Genomic DNA, 17,452 nt, shown 5'->3' with positions numbered 1-17,452 from the left:
ATTATAGCCAAATTTCAGAACTCCGAAGTCAAGAAGACAATACTAAAGCAGCCAGAAAGAAAGAATTTAGAAACCATAGCACTACAGTCAGGATAGCACAAGATCTAGTAGCTTCTACATTAAGGGGTAGGGCTTGGAATATGACATTCAGAAGGCAAGAGCATTGACTATAACTGAGAATCATTTGCCCAGCAAAACTAACTTATTCTTTCAAGGGAAAGTATAGATATTCAGTAAGATATGGGGCTTTCAAATTGTCCTGATGGAATGACCAGAGCTGAACAGAAAGTTTGATCTTCAAATACATGACTCAGGTGAAGCACAGAGAGAGTGGATAGGAAGGGCAAATCATGAGGAATTTAATGATTTTTAACTGTTTGTATTCCTGCATGGGAAGATGATACTGATAACTCATATAAACCTTCTCATGTATTAGGGTAGTTGGAAGGAACATATATAGACAGGGCACTGGAGGGAGCTGAATATGAAGGTATAATATATTTTTTATAAAAGATAAAGTTAAAAGAGAAAGGAATGTCCTGTGAGAAAGGGAAAGGAAAAGGAAAATGGGGTTAATTCACATAAAAGAGGCAAGAACAACCTTTTGTAGTGAAGTGCAAGAGGAGGAATATGGGGAGAGTGAGCCTTTTATTAAATATTAAATATTAAATTAAACACACTCAATTGAGTATTGAAATTGAATTTACCATAGAAGAAAATACAAGAGGGAAGGAATGGGAGAAAGGGAATTGAGGAAGAAGAGTGGGGGAATAGGTGATATAAGAAAGGAAAGATTGTGGGAGAGGGTGGTCCAATATAATACACTTTTGAGGTGTGACAGGATAAAAGGAGAGAGAATAGAATAATTGAGGATGAGGAGGAATAGAATGGATGAAAATACAGCTAGCCATGGTGACTGTGGGAAAAGAATATTGAGACAAATTTCTTTGATAAAGACCTTATTTCTCAAACATAGAGAGTTGAGTCCAATTTATAAAATATAAGAACCAAAAGACATGAACAGTTTTCAGATGAAATTATCAATGAAATCTATTTAAATATTTTTTAATGTCCTACCTCACTAAATGAGGGGAGAAATGCAGGTTGGAGCAATTCTGAGGCACTTCCTGATACCTATTGGATTGGCTAATAGAACAGAAGGAAAAAAAATGAAAAATGTAGGAAGGGATGTAGGGAAATGATTCAACAGTTCCGTAGAGCTAATTTGGAGCTATACCCAAAGTTCTACAAAACTATGTCTACCCTTTGGCCTATTAGTGCTACTACTAGATCTAGATTCCAGAAGAGATGAAATATGGGAAGAAACGAATCTATATGTACAAAGATAGCTATAGCAGTTCTCTTCTGCTAGTGGGGAAGCTGGAGATTAAAGGGATACCCAACAGTTGAGGAATAGCTAAACAAAAGGTGGTAGGTGATTGAGATGAAATGCTGTTCTATTATGGGAAATGATGAACAGGATATTCTCAATAAAAAAAAACTTAGACAAATGGGGCAGCTAGGTGGTACAGTGGATAGAGAACCAGCCCTAGAGTCAGGGGAACTTCAGTTCAATTTGACCTCAGACATTTAATAATTATCTAGTTGTGTGACCTTGGGAAAGTCACTTAACCCTGTTTCCTTGCCAAAAAACACTTACAGATACAATGGGAAATGTACCTTACACAAAGTAACAGCAATATTGCAGGATGATCAGTTGTGAATGACCAACCTCTTCTCAGCAATGCTATGACTGAAGGGAACTCTAGAAGGCTATAATGATAAAAAAAAATGATATTCTTCCCCAAAAACAGAGTTGATGGTGTCTGAATACAGACTGAAGCATACTTTTTTTTCCTTGGGTTTTTTGAAGGGGGGGGTATGTTTACTTTTACAACATGAATATTATAATAATGTTTTTCACCACTACACATTTTTAACCTACACCATGTACTTGGCTTTCTCAATGAGAGGGGATGAAATATGAAGAAGGGATAGAATTTGGAACTCAAAGTTTGCTAAGTAAATGTTGAAACTTCACAAGTATCTGGGGAATTTTTTTAATAAATAAGAAGAAAACAAAAAAGAAAAAACTGAAGAAGGTAAGCATTTTCCAGTTGGCAGGAAACTCAGAGATCATCTAATTCTACCTTTCTCTCTAAAAATCAGTCTTATCATATTTCTTGAAGACTCCTAGTGAGGAAAAAAGCTACTACCACCCAAAGCAGCCCTTCTAATTTGAGATAATGCTAATTCTTAGGAAGCCTTTCTTTACCTTATCTAAATCTGCCTCCTTGTATTACTGAACAACAGGCAGAAATGTGGAGAAACTAGTTCAGAAATGAAAGATGATATAAGCAGATTTCAGAGGTAGAAATAAGAAAGATGAGTCCAGATACAAATAAGTAGTAGGGTTTGACTTCATGGAGCAGGTATGGAAGAAAGTGGTTAAGGTAAGATGGAGTCAGATCATTGAAGTCCTTGTGTGTTAGAATTAGGAGTTTATTTCACCCTAAAGATAATGAGGAGCTACCGATATGACCTTGAGTTGCAATGAAATAGTCAAATCTATATTTATATGAAAGATAAAGAAAGGAAAGACTGGAAGTAGGGAAGTCAATTAGAATACTAAGACAATCGTCCAGACAAGTTATCATAAAGATCTGAATATGGTTGAAGTAGAAATAAAGAGAGGAAATGAAGTAGAGAGGGTAAACTACAGTATTTGGCAACTAATGGAATATGATGGAAGATGAAGAAGAGAGGAAGGTTCAAGATGACACCAAGATTTCAAGCCTGGAAGGATAGTGTACCAAGGAACTTGGAAGGAGAGTCAGGTTTAGGAGATAAGGATGAGTTTCAATTTGGACATGTTAAATGTATTTAGAGATGGTATAGTTAGAGACAATGTGGTAAAGTGCTATGGTTCCCTTTTAATGGTTCAGTAACCCCTTGAGAATTATCAATGATGATCCAGAAATTATTTTGTGGCACTTTAAGCAGTAAATAATTGTAAATATTAATTATACATGAAATTATCCTAGGGGTTCACAACTCCTTTTATGTTGTTATTGAAAAATGTTCATGGAACAAAACAAAAAAAAAAAACTGTTGAGAACCACTACGATAGTAGAAGGTAGCCTGAAGCCCAAGCTATGACACTCTAGTTTTGTAACCTGGGGAAAATCATTTAAAACTTCCTGCTCAGGGGCAGCTAAGTGATGCAGTGGATAGAGCACAGGCCCTGGAGTCAGGAGTACCTGAGTTCAAATCCAGCCTCAGACACTTAATGATTACCTAGCTGTGTGGCCTTGGGCAAGCCACTTACTCCCATTGCCTTGGGGGAAAAAACCCTAAAAAAAAAAAAACCTTCCTGCTCTGTTTCAGAAAAATCTGAGATTTATATGAACTAATACGAAATGAAATGAGAGAAACCAGGAAACTTTGTACATGTAAAAGCAATATTGTAACAGTGATCAACTGTAAAAGGCTTAGCTACTCTGATCAAGACACTGATCCAAGATAATTCCAAAGGACCCATAATGAAAACTGTTGTCCAATTGCAGAGAGAAAACTGATAAACTCTGAATGGAGATTGAATCGTACTTTTCTTTTAACTTCCTTCATTTTTGTTGTTTCATTTTATTTTTATTTTCTTTTGTAACAAGACTAATATGGAAATGTGTTTTACATGACTTCACATGTATAAGTGATAACAGATTGCTTGCCTTCTCAAGAAGGGGGAAGGTAGGAGGGAAAGAGACAATCTAGAGTTCAAATATTTTTAAATGACTGTTTAAAATTTTTATATGTAAATACTTAGTAAAATAAATAATGATTTTTTAAAAATAAATAAAACTTCCCTGCTTTGTTGAATTTCCCCATCTGTAAAACAAAATACAAATAATAATAATAATAATAATACTTAGATCAGCTACTCCTAAGATCAAGTGTTGCATAGTAGATAGAAAAATGTCCTCAAAAGTAAGAAGACATGGGTTCAAGTCCTTTCTCTGATACATACTGACCATGAGACCCTAGCAAGATATATAAATTTTCTGTATCCTAGGAACTCTCTAAAACATAAATTGCAAGATAGTTGTAAATCTACTCTGAAAGAAAAAGTTTTCTCACCAAGTAATATCTTTTATCACTAAAATCACAGGTCTGATCCCTATCCCTATCTCTATCTTCCCCAAAGGGCTAGTATAATTACAGTGCTTTGTAAATTTTAAAAGACAATAGAAACATGAGCTACTATTAAACCCAAAAGTAATCCACAAATCTCTATCAGACTAAGCAAAGGTTCTCATTTGGACATGCCTGATATTCCCATAATAAAGCCAAGTAATTAGTCATTTAGATCATATTAATGTTAGGTGCAAAAAGTTTGAATGTATCAAGTGGGTTCTTAATGAGGTCATTCTTCATTTAACATTTCTATTGGTAAAATAGATAGGTTCATTCAGTTTTCACTTCAAGTTGAGTAGAGGAGCTTTCACCTTGGAGAGCTGAAATGAACTTCAAAGTGACCTTAACAAAAATGGAAGACTAAACATGTGGAAAGAATCCATTTAACACTCTATAGAGTGCTAATCTCAGAGCACTATATTGCCAAAATTAAATCTAGCATATTATAAAATAAAGTTCAGTAGTTGGAAACTTAAGCTACAGTCGTAGTTCAAATATTAAAAGACTGATTATCTAAAAGGGAACTAGGCTGACCTTTACTTTATTTTAGCATCATCCTGCACCAAATATTTAGGGAAAAAAATTCATGTACAAATGAAATCAGTAATCCTAATTCTCTAAGCCTGAAGGATATTAAAAATAGAGAGATCAAACAGTGGGAAAAGTAATGTACATATAAAGTCAATCAGCTTAATAAAGTATTCAGTTACCTGGGTAAAGACTACTCGGAAAGTAGTGTGGTAGAAAATAGTCAAAGATCAAGAACTCACACTACACCAACATCTCACACTATATAGCAAGATAAACACAAATGGATACTTGATTTAGACTAAAAAAGATAAGATGACAAGCAAAAGAGAGGAGCAAAGGAAGAGGACAAAGGAGATAGAGATTTCAGATATAGCTAAGAGGCAGTTCATCTAGAATGATCTGGAACTTTTCATGACTTGTAAACTCAGTATGTCACCAGCTAATTATACATGGCTCTCAAAAAAAACTAGTAGCATTTTAAATTACATAAAGAAAACCAGAGAGTTCAGGATTAAGGCCATGATAATCTCATTTTACTGAGAGCATGACTGGAGTAGAGTATCTGTTTCTCCATGCCACAATTTAGAAAGGACATTGATAAACTAAAAAGTATCTGGAATAGATTGATGATAAATATAACTGATAGATATAGATACATAGCTAGATACACAGATACATAGATATACAGAGATAATAGATAGATAGATAGATACATTGTTATATGTGTATAGATACATTGTTACATAGGTACCACTACATCAGATACATAGATACATGATAAACAGCTAAACAAATGATAGATAGATGATAGACATGTATAAGGGAGCTGCTCTAAGACTCTCACAAATCAATGATCCCTATTTTTTCTGAAATGCAAAAATCTCTGAAATCATGATTTCTTTGAACAAAGGAACAGTTATAGGGGATATTTTTCTATGTTTAATTCCAAACATTTTGCAAGATTTTTGGAAAAGAATGTTGCAAGAATAGGCCTAAGTAATGCTTCTTTGCAGTTCCACCCTTTACTTCCACCATTTTGTTGAGCAAATCATTGTTTTGTCTCTGAAACAGGAAATACCTACTCTCCCCCTTCATCTTTATCTACACATTAATAAAATACAATAAACATCTGAAATCCCAGTACCCCAGCTGCCCCCCTTAAAACAACCTTTCTAGGATGAGTAGAAGCAAGGAGAGGAAGTAAATGAATAACCTGGATGTTAGTCTGCTCCCAGAAAGAGGGGGAGGGGAAAGAATGTGGTAACTTCTAAGGTCCCTTCCAGCTTTAATTCTATGATCCTATGAGTCAGAGCACCATTTCTGCTGTCTGGGACAAGCCTGTGCTGTCAAATTACATGGCCTCACTCATTCATCATTCTTCCCCTCTTTCTTTTCTACCCTCCTCTCACCCCCCCCAGTCATTCACAGAGAAATCTTTCTGCAAAAGTAGAATCAGAGCAGTGACTAAGTAACAGAAACTGCTGACTGGGTGGACTGGATGGCAATGTCCACATTCCAAAGTGGGGGGACTAAAAGGTAAAGTACTTTTCCCCCTTTTGGCTTCACTATCTCATATCCAGACAGGTACAAATGCTATATGTGAATGATCTCTGATTTTATCAGCATGGGAAACTCCCTTTCTGGAAATTCCCTCCACCAGATCCCAACCCATCTATGACTTATAAAAGTATTCTGTCACCAAAGGAAGTTGCTTGGAACTCAGAAAGGTTAAGAGATTTGCCTAGGGTCACACAGCTATTTAAGTATAGGAGTCAAGATGGATACTGGTCAACAGTCTCTTCATTATTCCAAGAGTTTTAATCTGGTGTCTGTGGACTTGGAAGGAGGGATGCTTTCTCAATATTTGGATAAATGTATTACAATATTAAAGTTTAGAAATATAGTATGATTTTGATTCCTTGTATAATTGGTTGTCTTGCTAGTCCCATATACATTAAAAACATTATTCTTTGAGGTTTCTGTAGGTTTCAACAGATTACCAAGGGAATTCATGATAGACCCCATTTGCCTTGCTTAAGAAACAAAAATAAATCCCGACTAAACAGAATGCAATTCCTCCCTTATAGAAAAGAAAAGGGGTTGGGGTGAGGGGAAGTGATGGGGTTCTACTGTTGCCTCCCAGAATGCACAGTGAAATGAGAACGTAGCTTGTCTTACCAACAAACAAAAATTAAATCACCTTTTTAGTTAAATGTTTAACTACAGATTCTGTTTTAAACGTATTTAAACTAAACAACACTAACATCAGACACTCTAAGTGACCCTATCTCAAAATCAGATGGACTTTGCCATGAGGCTATTGGGGTAATAGGGACCACTGATATCTTGATTAAAGAGTACTCTGGCCATAAGTCTTGATACAAAGTCATCTGGTTTAAAAAAAAAAAGAAAAAGAAAAAACCTCTTGTATAAAGCTGCCTCTGTTTGCAGCAACATTTCAAAAATATCTCAGTACACAGTTTCTATTTGTCCTGCTTTGGCTGGAGGTAAACACCACTGACCCTAAGCATAGCTACAAGGCCTGAAAAGTTTTCCTCATATAATAGCACCAAAGTTCCTTTGGTTGAGGGCTAATTTTTCAGAGCTCCAAATAACAACCCACCCCACCATTAGTTGGTTCCTGAGGGTCTGCTCTATGGTATGGCAGGTCAACAAGACACTTCTTAATCCCAGACAGGAGCCAGGCCCTGCAGTTTCCAGACCTGAAGAGACCTGGATTCGAATGACCCAAGTCTGGCTCCAGCTACCTTGGAGGGATTGCTAGCTGACTGACTCCCAGACCAGACAGTATTGATCCACCTTAAAAAAAATAACAAACCTAAGCTTCCTAGAAATACTAAGGACATCTTCTCTAAGTTTAAAATTGCCAAGGCCAGCCAAGTAAAAATAACATGATGTCAAAGCAGAAACTCTCAGGATATTTGGGACACAATACTACACAAGCAATCATTTTAATGGAGGCAAACTGGAAGGATGGGAGAAATGATGTACTTTTAGTCAGAAGCAGAGCTTCACAATAGCTCTGCTATTTCTTACCAGTGTGGGCCTTGGGCCTCATTTTTCTCATCTATAAAATGAAGGAGTTAGACTTAAATCATCTCTTAGTTCCCTTCTAATTCTAAAACCGTGACTGCACTGACCAGTCCATTGAGATGATGGGTTGGATTGATCTTTTTTTTCCCACCACATTAGTCAGTTTTACTATGTAGACTGTCATACTTAGGAAGAAGGGATAGTTTTGATTTTTTCCCTTGTTTTTTTGTTTGTTTGTTTTGGGGGGTTATGGATTTTCCTGGTCTATTTTTGTTTTTGAGAAAAGTTTGATTTAAGCAACCTTGAAACAAAAGGGGGAAATACTCAAACTCTATTTTAAATGGAAAAGAAACAAATCATATATCATGGACAATGGGCTATAAAATCGTATGCCAGAATTTGGAAAGGAAAATTACGTTGCCAAAAACAATGGAAAAGGTGCCACCGGTTGATGGGGAAAGGACCCACTGAAATGAGGAAGGACTGCATTTTCTTTTTGGTGGGCTAGGGACAGTGGAGAGCTGTCACTATATAGAGATGTCAGTAGTATAGGGATCCCCCTTGAAGAATCTCCCTCAAACAACACAGACTAGACATTAAGTGTGGTTCATATATTCCCAAAGTTCTGGAATAACATGGACAGGGTCTGCTCCAAGGGATACCCCCCAAAAAGTCATTTATATCTCTGTGGATTACAGTCTTCACCAAGAATTATTCCAGCAGAGTTATTCCAGCAAATCATCAAAATAAAGCCAGTATAGTCGTGCCCAGGTTGCCACAAAGGTCCCTGGCTTCCATATTCAAGGTGATAATGAAAACCAGGTCAGTGTCTATTTTACTCCACACAAAAAGACAAAACAAACAAAGGACTTAAGAAGCTAATCAACCAGATGTGAAAGAAACATGCTGTAGTCCAAAAAGGTTAAGAGATAAAAGGGAGTTAACATTTGTTATTAAATAATAAGGCACTGTACAAAGCAGGGGATACATAGAAAAGCAAAAATATGTTATTCTAACCCAAAAGTTTCCCAACCTGGGATTCATGAATTTGCCAGTTAAATATTTTTGGTAACTAACTAAGTTTTGGTTACTACTTTCTGGCACACTCAGAAAGTAATATCTTTCCCCTCAGGTTCCAGGAGAGCCTGGAGGGTTTGGCACCAACAGGACTCTCTTTTCCACTGCCAATGGTCTGAGCTTCCACTGACTGTGTTTCCCTTCTGTTAGGTGTCAATAATTACCAGTCCCATTCCATTTAACTACTTCACATTAATTAGCTTTTGCAAAAGGATATTTACTTTGAAGTTTTAATAAGAAGCAACTTTCCCCAGGACTTTGGGTTCATGCTCTCCCTTACAGTACATTGGTCTCTGGGTAAAAGCAGGATGAAAACTTAGTTAAGGTTTTACATTGCATTGGTACCCCCAAGTTCACATCTGAATGTGACATTACTGCCAAATTAATCCTTGGCTCAGTTATCACTGGGCTGTGTCCTCAAAGGGTCTTAGAAGTTGCTAGGTAGTGCAATGGATAGAATACCATGCTTGAAGAGACACTAATTAAGGTAGGCCTTAGATCAAATATAGCCTCAGACACTTACTAGTTGGATGACCCTGGTTAAGTCACTTAATTTCAGTCTGCCTGGTTCTTCAGCTGTAAAATGGAGATTAAAATAGTATCCAGGGGCGGCTAGGTGGCTTAGTGGATAAAGCACCACCCTTGGAGTCAGGAGTACCTGGGTTCAAATCCGGTCTCAGACACTTAATAATTACCTAGCTGTGTGGCCTTGGGCAAGCCACTTAACCCTGCTTGCCTTGCAAAAACCTAAAAAAAAAAATAGTATCCATTTTTGCAGGGTTGCTCTGAGAATCCAAAGAAATGAGATTTGTTAAAGTGGTTATCACTGTTCCTGGTATCTGTAGATATCTTAATAAATATTTGTTTCTTACCTTCCTTCCTTCCTTCCCAAAAGTCACCCTTTCAAAGCATTTCCATTCCCATGTCCTGTTTTGTTTCCCAAGAGCAATAATTTGGTTCCCCGGTATCTCCATATGGAGACATACCATTAAGGAGAGGCACTCCTTAAATGGACCAGAATTCTCTAAATCTAATTTGTAATCATATGCATTTTTATTTTTTGCATTTAAAAACATTAATCTGAGATGGTCAATGGTTTTACCAGATTGCCTATGGGGTCTATAAGATACACACAGAGGGTTAAGAACTCCTGCCTTCCTCTCTAGGAATTCACATTCTAATGAATAAGACAACATATAAATAACTGGGTACATACAAGATATATAGTGCAAATGAAAAATAATATCAAAGAGAAGACACTGGAAGCAAAGCTAACAGAGAAAGGAGGCAAGAAGAGCTAAAATTTGAATTGTACCAAATCAGACAGTGGAATGCATAAAGGAATAGCAAATGAGACAGAAAAAATTAAATACTAGAATATATTGAGGAAATAAAATGTCAAATAATTGAGAAGGTAGGAAAGGATCAGGTTGGGAAGGGCCTTAAATGTCAAACAGAAATGCCAAACTTTATATATCTAATCCTGGAAATAATAGCAAAAGGCTGCAGCTCCTTGAGTATGGAAATAACCAGTTCAGATCTGCTGCTGTTCAGTTGTTTCAATCATGTCTGACTCTTTGGGACTCCACTTGAGGTTTTCTTGGCAAAGAGGCAACTGATTTGCCATTTCCTTCTCCAGCTCATTATACAGATGAGGAAACTGAGGCTCACAGGATGAAGTGACTTGCCCAGGGTCACACAGCTAGTAAATATCCAAAGCCAGATTTGAACTCAGGAAGATGAGTCTTTCTAACTCCAGGCCCAAAGTTCTTTGTATTGTAGCACTACACTTTAGGAAAATTAACTTAACAGTTGAATGGAGGATGAATTAAACAGGGGAGAGATTTGAGGCAAAGAAACCAATTAGAAGAATATTTCAGTAATCCAGGTATGAGATGATGAGGGCCTACACCAGAGTGGTGGCAGTCAGAGTGGAAAGAAGGGGGATCTGGACGAAAGACCCTGTGGAGACAGAAATGACAAGACTTGGCCCAGATTATCTATGTAGGATAAAAGCTAATGAAGAATTTAGGATGACACCAAAGCAACAATGCTGGATTATTGGAAAGGTAGAGATACCTTGGAGGGAAGTTGAGAGGAGAAAATTTAGGGGAAAAGTTCTCAAGTTCTGTTGTTATATGTCAGTTTTGAGATGGCTTCAGGACATCCAGTTGAAGTCATACAAAAGGCAGTTTGTGAAATGGAAATGGCTTTCAGGAGAGAGACCAGGGTTAGAGATAGATACATATAGATATATGTGCATCTATGTAAATACATGTAGATATGTAGATATTTATATTTATTATATATATAATGTACAGTAATGTGTAAAATATATTCCTGCATATCAATATATATATATATGTTTCCATAGATACATACATACATACATACATTAAAAAGGAACAGAATATATAATAGCCAGATGGAATGCTATGACCAAATAAGAGTTTTTAAATTGCTTGTAGACCATAGAGAATGAAGCAGTCAATAGGGAGAGATTAAAGACTAAAGAGAAAGTGAGGATTTTAGTAGTATAACAATCTGGCAGAAAATATCAGAGAAAATAAGATCATGGGTTTTAAACATGTGTAGTTCGTATATATATGAAATACACAGAGGGCTTGGTCTGGGCAAAGAAAAGAGTCACCTCTTCATCAAAGACAGGGATGAAGGAGGATCTGGTAGAGAAAAATTATCTGAATCATTTCAGATGGAGAGAAGATGAAGTTCTTCATAAATGGCCTCAACTTTTACAGTAAAATAAGAGGATCTATTCTCAGCTGTGAAGATAGAAATAAGGGTGTTATGGGAGGCTTAAGGAGAGTCAAAAAAAAGTTTAGAATAGAACAAAAATATACCTAGATTCCATTAGCTTACCTCAGAAGTGAACTAAAGAGGAGGTGCAATCAGGACAAAACATTAAGGTGAGTCTTCTTTTCTCACCTAATCTGGTAAAAAAAAAAAAAAAGAAGGAAACACAAACACATACAGAGTTGGGTATAGTGAACTATTCCACTGAATAAAGAAATAAGATGGAAAGGAGAGAAGGGGAGAGGGAGAAATAAAGGAAGGGTTTGTTAAGGGAGGAATTAGTTCTAAGCATGACAAACCCTAAATATATATAAAAATATTTATAACTTTTTGAAATGGCAAGGAATGGGAATCTGAGGGAATGCCCATAAATTGGGGAATAGATGACTAAATTATAGTATATAAGGATGATGAAAAACAATTATGCTGAACTTTCATTAGCATGATGATTAATCAAGATTCCAGAAAAATGATGAAACATGTTACCCACCTCCTGATAGAGAGGTGAAGGACTCATAAATCAGAATCAGATGAATATATTTTGGGTACATGGCCAATGTGGAAAGATGTTTTGATTGACTATTCATGTCTGTAATGGTTTTGTTTTTATTGTGTTCTCAATTGGAGGAGCATAGAGGCGAAAAGGTAGAATTCTAATTTAATAGAAATAAAACATTAGAAAAAAAAGATGAGCCCCTCTTTCCCATACAATCCCTCTAAGATTGATAGTACACCTTGCATTTTAAATTTCCTATAACCATGGAACAAGTAATTCCCATGTCTGAATAATTTACTGCAATAGTAGGAATGACAAGATTCAAATCTCTTGCTTCCCCAAGTTACCACTTTACTCTCTAAAGGAGGATGTTACTAAGGAACTCTGTGTATGTATGAGTTTCTTCTGTCTCTAGATTTGAAACACAAATCTTGCAAAAAGACCATATTTTAGACTCGTTGTGCCTAAGTAGGAGTGGCTAGGTAGCACAGTGGATAGAGCACCAACCCTGGAGTCAGGAGTACCCGAGTTCAAGTCTTGCCTCAAACATTTAATAATTACCGAGCTGTGTGGCTTTGGGCAAGCCACTTAACCCCACTGCATTGCAAAAACCTAAAAAAAAATGCTCTAAAACATTGTGCCTAAGTGACCAAACTCTCTCCTTCTATATAAAAGAGGTAAGGAGGGGAGGTAACATTATCCAAGAATCCCACTCTTGAACCAAATAGGCATGACAGTCTCTGCCATGTCTTCTGCTGTCATCTCATAAACTGGAAAAAAACACTTTCAAGATCATTATGATCAGACAGTGCAATGTCCTTATGTTACAAGACAACCAATCCTAGTTCCTGAGAAGTCAGTTGGGATTCTCTTTCCTCAGGACAACAACTGACTTGATGTGTGCTAGTCTATCTTCAAAACAGAGAAAATAAAAAAGCAAGTGCAAAAGTGCAAGTTGCCCTGTCAGTTTTTTTTTCTTTTTTGTGAGGTATATTTTCTTTATTATAGATTTTCTTTATTTTGAGTTTTACAGTTTTTCCCCTAATCTTACTTCCCTCCCCCACCCCCCACAGAAGGCAAATTGTCAGTCTTTACCATCGGTTTGTTTTTAACAGATTACAGAGAGAGGCATCTCCTCCAAATATAGTTTATCCTCCCAAGATCCAGATAGTTAATGATCTTGGAAACAACCCCAGTAACTGAAAAATCAAATGGGAGTTGTCTTTGTCCTCTCAACAAGTCACCAGTGAGCATCCTCTGACTCTTCATGGGAAGGTACCCTTCAGATGCCCTCAAACAAAAGCTTTTTGTTAATTGACTAAGAGAACTCATAAAATTAATCATCCTCTGATCAGCCATGTTTATATAATCTCAGTTGCCTGGGGCACAGACGTATTACAATGCCTTGCCCCAGGTTGGTCATCAACACCCAAGATGATGTGTCAGACAGGACCCAAATTCATTCTCTCTTGACTCTAAGACCTCTCTCTCTCTCTCTGATTCTGTCTCCCTGTCTCTCCTCTCTCTCTCCCTCTCTCACCCTATCATCAATACTTTTTTAGAACCTGATTCTCCAATAAAATTGTTTCTTTTAAACACAAATAGAAATAATCATTAACATTCTAACAAACTGGAACAGAGGACTATAATTTCTCTGGGCCCATGACTATAAATGATTGGATAATATTTGCAAGTCTTAGAAGAGCTGGCCATTGGTTCAGGGGAGGTGATAAATTTGGAAACCATATGTAGGGGAAAAAATTCAGTTTAGTCTAATGTTAATGTGAAACTTAAGACTATGATTAACCAAAGTAAAATGAAAGGTTTATTATGAAAATTGGTACCTTCAGGTATTTATATCCTTTTAATGGGGAAGATGCCCACCTCTTCCATTTAAACTGTGGATCTGTTCCCTTTATAACTGCCAAAATGGTATTATTCCTAGAGCAAAGGGCACTCCAGGCCAACTGCTGAAAAGCAAACTCTTTGGTTTGTCATTTTAGTCCTCCACAATCTGACTTCTACTTAACTTTCCATAATTATTTTACTTGCTTCCCCCTCAGGTTCTATATCCCCGACAACTGGTCTATTATTATTCCCCAAAACTGTCACTCTCTCCCCTCCTCCATATTCTCATATAAAGACTATTCCCATGCCTTCAATGTATTCTCCCTCCCTGTAATTTTCCCTCCCCCTTTCCCCTTTTCCACCTTATTTCCCTTTTGAGTGAAATGTATTTCTGTACCCAACTCTATATGTGTGCCTCCTGCTTTCTTTCACTAGATCAGATGAAAAAAGATCACTCCCTTAATATCTGCCCGATTGCATCCCCAATTTAATTCACTTCTGAGGGAAGCTAATGGAATCTAAGTATATTTTTGGTCTTTTCTAAATTTCTTTTGACTCACCTCCAACTCTTGAAATCAGCTCCCTTCAAGGATCAGTCCAAGGGCCACCTCCTAACAAAATGCATGACTCCATCTCAGAGATTCTGAAACTCACCCCAGTTGCCATTGCCCAAATCCCTTTTTCTGATCTCCACTTATTGTTCCTTTATTCTTACCTCCCTGAACCTTGCTCCCCTAACCCCTCATTCTAAAGCCACCAAACTCTTCCACTATCCTCTCTATAATGTTCACTTAGATTTCATCTTAAATCATTTCCTTCCCCACTTCTCCTACCTTTTTAAACTCACTGAAGACCTGGATCCCTCTTGATGTCACAGCTTCCCTGCTCACCCTTTCCATCACTAGCTACATTTTCACTCGTATTTCATGACTCCCTGGTCATGGAATGGGAATTAAACTACTCCTTACTCCATTTTATCATTTCTAGACTCTATCTCTAATCACCATTTCCCAGTAACCTTCCCTACTCTGAGAATCATTCAACCTCTATTTATCAGCCATTCAAGATTCTGGTAGCTATTAGCTACAGACTTCCAGCATGATCACCTTCCTTCCTCAATGCCTGAACTCATCCTAGAGGCCTTCAACACATATTTATTTGCCCTCAGAGCTCATATTGGTCTGATCAGCCACAGTCAGACACACAGTAACTCATCTCTAACATGGTGATGTCATTTTGGTCTTCTTTGATAAAGGACAAGAACCGACCAATATGCACTCAAATACTCTAACCTCTCAATTTCTCAACTTATTTATTTCCCAGGATCCACTTCTCCTCACACCTCCCATGCCCAGAGCTACACAGAGAGGTGGTGACACCCTTGACCTAGCCTTCACCCAAAGTGTTTAGGAATGCTGAAATTCCTTTATCTGACCATAATCTGTTGTCATTCTGAATAATGAACTTTGGCTTCACTGTCACCTCCATTTTCTCAATCCCACAATTCTTTCTCAGGCCATCACCCTTGTACTGTCCTTTTCCCACCTTGACCACTTCAATACCATACCATGCTCTAGAGTCTCTTGCCCCGTTATCTTATTGGAGAGCTTACCCCACCAAACCTCAGCCTCAGAAGAGTCCCTCTGTTCACTGCCTTTGATCCTACTGCTATGCTGCAGAACAAAGCTGGAGAAGTAACAAAATCACGTTATCTGAGGTCACCATAAGTTGATGGTATTTAACTGAACTGGGCCCTCACTTGTAGCAAGGCAACATTTTATATTTTCCTAATCAGTGAACTATCCCATTCACCACAGTTTTTCCAAATGTTTTCATTCCTCCTCAAATCTCCCATAGCTCCCTTTCTTCCCTCCTACTTAAGAATTTTGCTTCATGTTCTCTTACTGAAAAAACTGAGACTCTTCAAAGAGATCTCCCTCTTCTCTATTTCTTTTCCCCCAAATAGTTTCCCTCCACCTATTTTGTTTTCTAGAGACACCAGCTCCTTTGCTGTTCCTCACCCCAGATCCTCCAGTTCCTGACTCCATTATTTTCATTGGTTGTCCCCAGTGTCTAGGACTTTCTCCTTCCTCAGCTCCATCTGTGCTGGCTTCCTTCAAATCCTAAAGTCCCATCTTCAACTGGTGTTGCTGTTACTACTCTTTGTCCTTCATTCTCGAAAAAGGACCATGTCATCAGGAAGTGATGCAAGTTGTGGGAAGGAAGATACTATGCAAAGATGTTAGCCTCACTTTCTCCTTTGGAGTCAGCTGAGTCCAGTGGCCAGATATGTAGCAGGATGACTGGAGATGGCCCTGGATACAGTAATCCAAAACATAAGGGGTTTATAAACACATACACACACAGACACAGACACACACAGACACACAGACACACATACACACACACACACACACACACACACAGAGACAGAGAGAGAGAGAGAGAGAGAGAGAGAGAGAGAGAGACTAGAAATTGTTGCAAATGTTGCAAATCTCCTCCATTGTGAAAGCTGTACTTTTCTTCAGAGATGTCATCTACTTCTATTTGATCCTCTGTGAAGATGGCTTGCAAATGGATCTTTCAATCTATAAACCTTCTTTTTAAACTTATTTTTTTGTCACTTACTTCCCAATAACCCCTTCTACTTCCAAAGAACTCTGTCTTTTAAAAATTATGTACACTAAAGCAAAACAAATCTACATACCAGCCATAAGAATCCTTTCATGGAAGCAGCTATTTAATTTAGCACAGTGTGATAAAGCATTGACCCTGGAGTCAAGAGGACCTGAGTTCAAATCCAACTTCAAATACTTAATAATTACCTAGTTGTGTAAGTCACTTAACCCCATTGCCTTGCAAAAAAAAAAGAATCCTTTCATGTCCATCTTAATCATAGTGCCTGTCCTTTGTAACTATTGCCATTTTATCCTGTGTATATCTTATTTGTATTTAGGGATCTGAATGTTGTCTCTCTCCCTATTACTCCTTAAGAGTAGCACTGTCTTTTTTGTACCTCACTCCTACCAGTTTAGGACATAGTAAGCACTTATTTCCCAATTGACTTAACATGCTCGCCTTTCCTCATTATGTTGTCTTTATATCATGTGCACATAAATTCAGAACTACAGGGAAACTTAAACATCAAAGGATCATAGGATCACAGCTCTAAAACTATGGGAGACCTTAGAGGTCATTTTGCCCAATGTCCTTATTTTCCAGATGAGGGAATGGACCTCAAGATGTTTAATGGCTTTCCTAAGATTTCACAGATAGATAATGGCATTTATTCTTGTTTAGTCATTTCATTCCTCAGTTCATGAGCATCCTCTTGATTTCCCATTCTTTGTTCCTATTGTTCATTCATTTTAGTCATTCCCCGATTCACGAGCATCTTATTGATTTACAATTCTTGGTTCTTGTTGTTCATTAATTTCAGTC

At 37.4% G+C, this 17,452-nt stretch overlaps 1 long non-coding RNA gene across 3 annotated transcripts in view; it reads right to left on the bottom strand.

Annotated features, from left to right (window-relative positions):
• LOC141515147 (uncharacterized) overlaps positions 1–16,178 on the bottom strand; it is a 30,984-nt gene extending 14,806 nt beyond the window's left edge. Inside the window, exons 1-3 of one of the 3 annotated variants that reach the window (XR_012476228.1) lie at positions 16,033–16,178; positions 15,624–15,697; positions 14,572–14,622 (exon numbers count right to left, since the gene is read on the bottom strand). This is a non-coding gene — a long non-coding RNA (uncharacterized LOC141515147). Of the gene's footprint in view, positions 1–14,571; positions 14,623–15,623; positions 15,824–16,032 lie in introns of those variants that run through there. The other 2 variants (XR_012476226.1, XR_012476227.1) reach the window with 2 other exon arrangements.
• Positions 16,179–17,452: the final 1,274 nt, after the last annotated feature.

The sequence above is a fragment of the Macrotis lagotis genome, chromosome 2 (genome assembly GCF_037893015.1).
Source record: "Macrotis lagotis isolate mMagLag1 chromosome 2, bilby.v1.9.chrom.fasta, whole genome shotgun sequence".
In the NCBI taxonomy this organism is placed as follows: Eukaryota; Metazoa; Chordata; class Mammalia; order Peramelemorphia; family Peramelidae; genus Macrotis; species Macrotis lagotis.
This window is presented reverse-complemented; position numbering and strand designations above follow the sequence as displayed.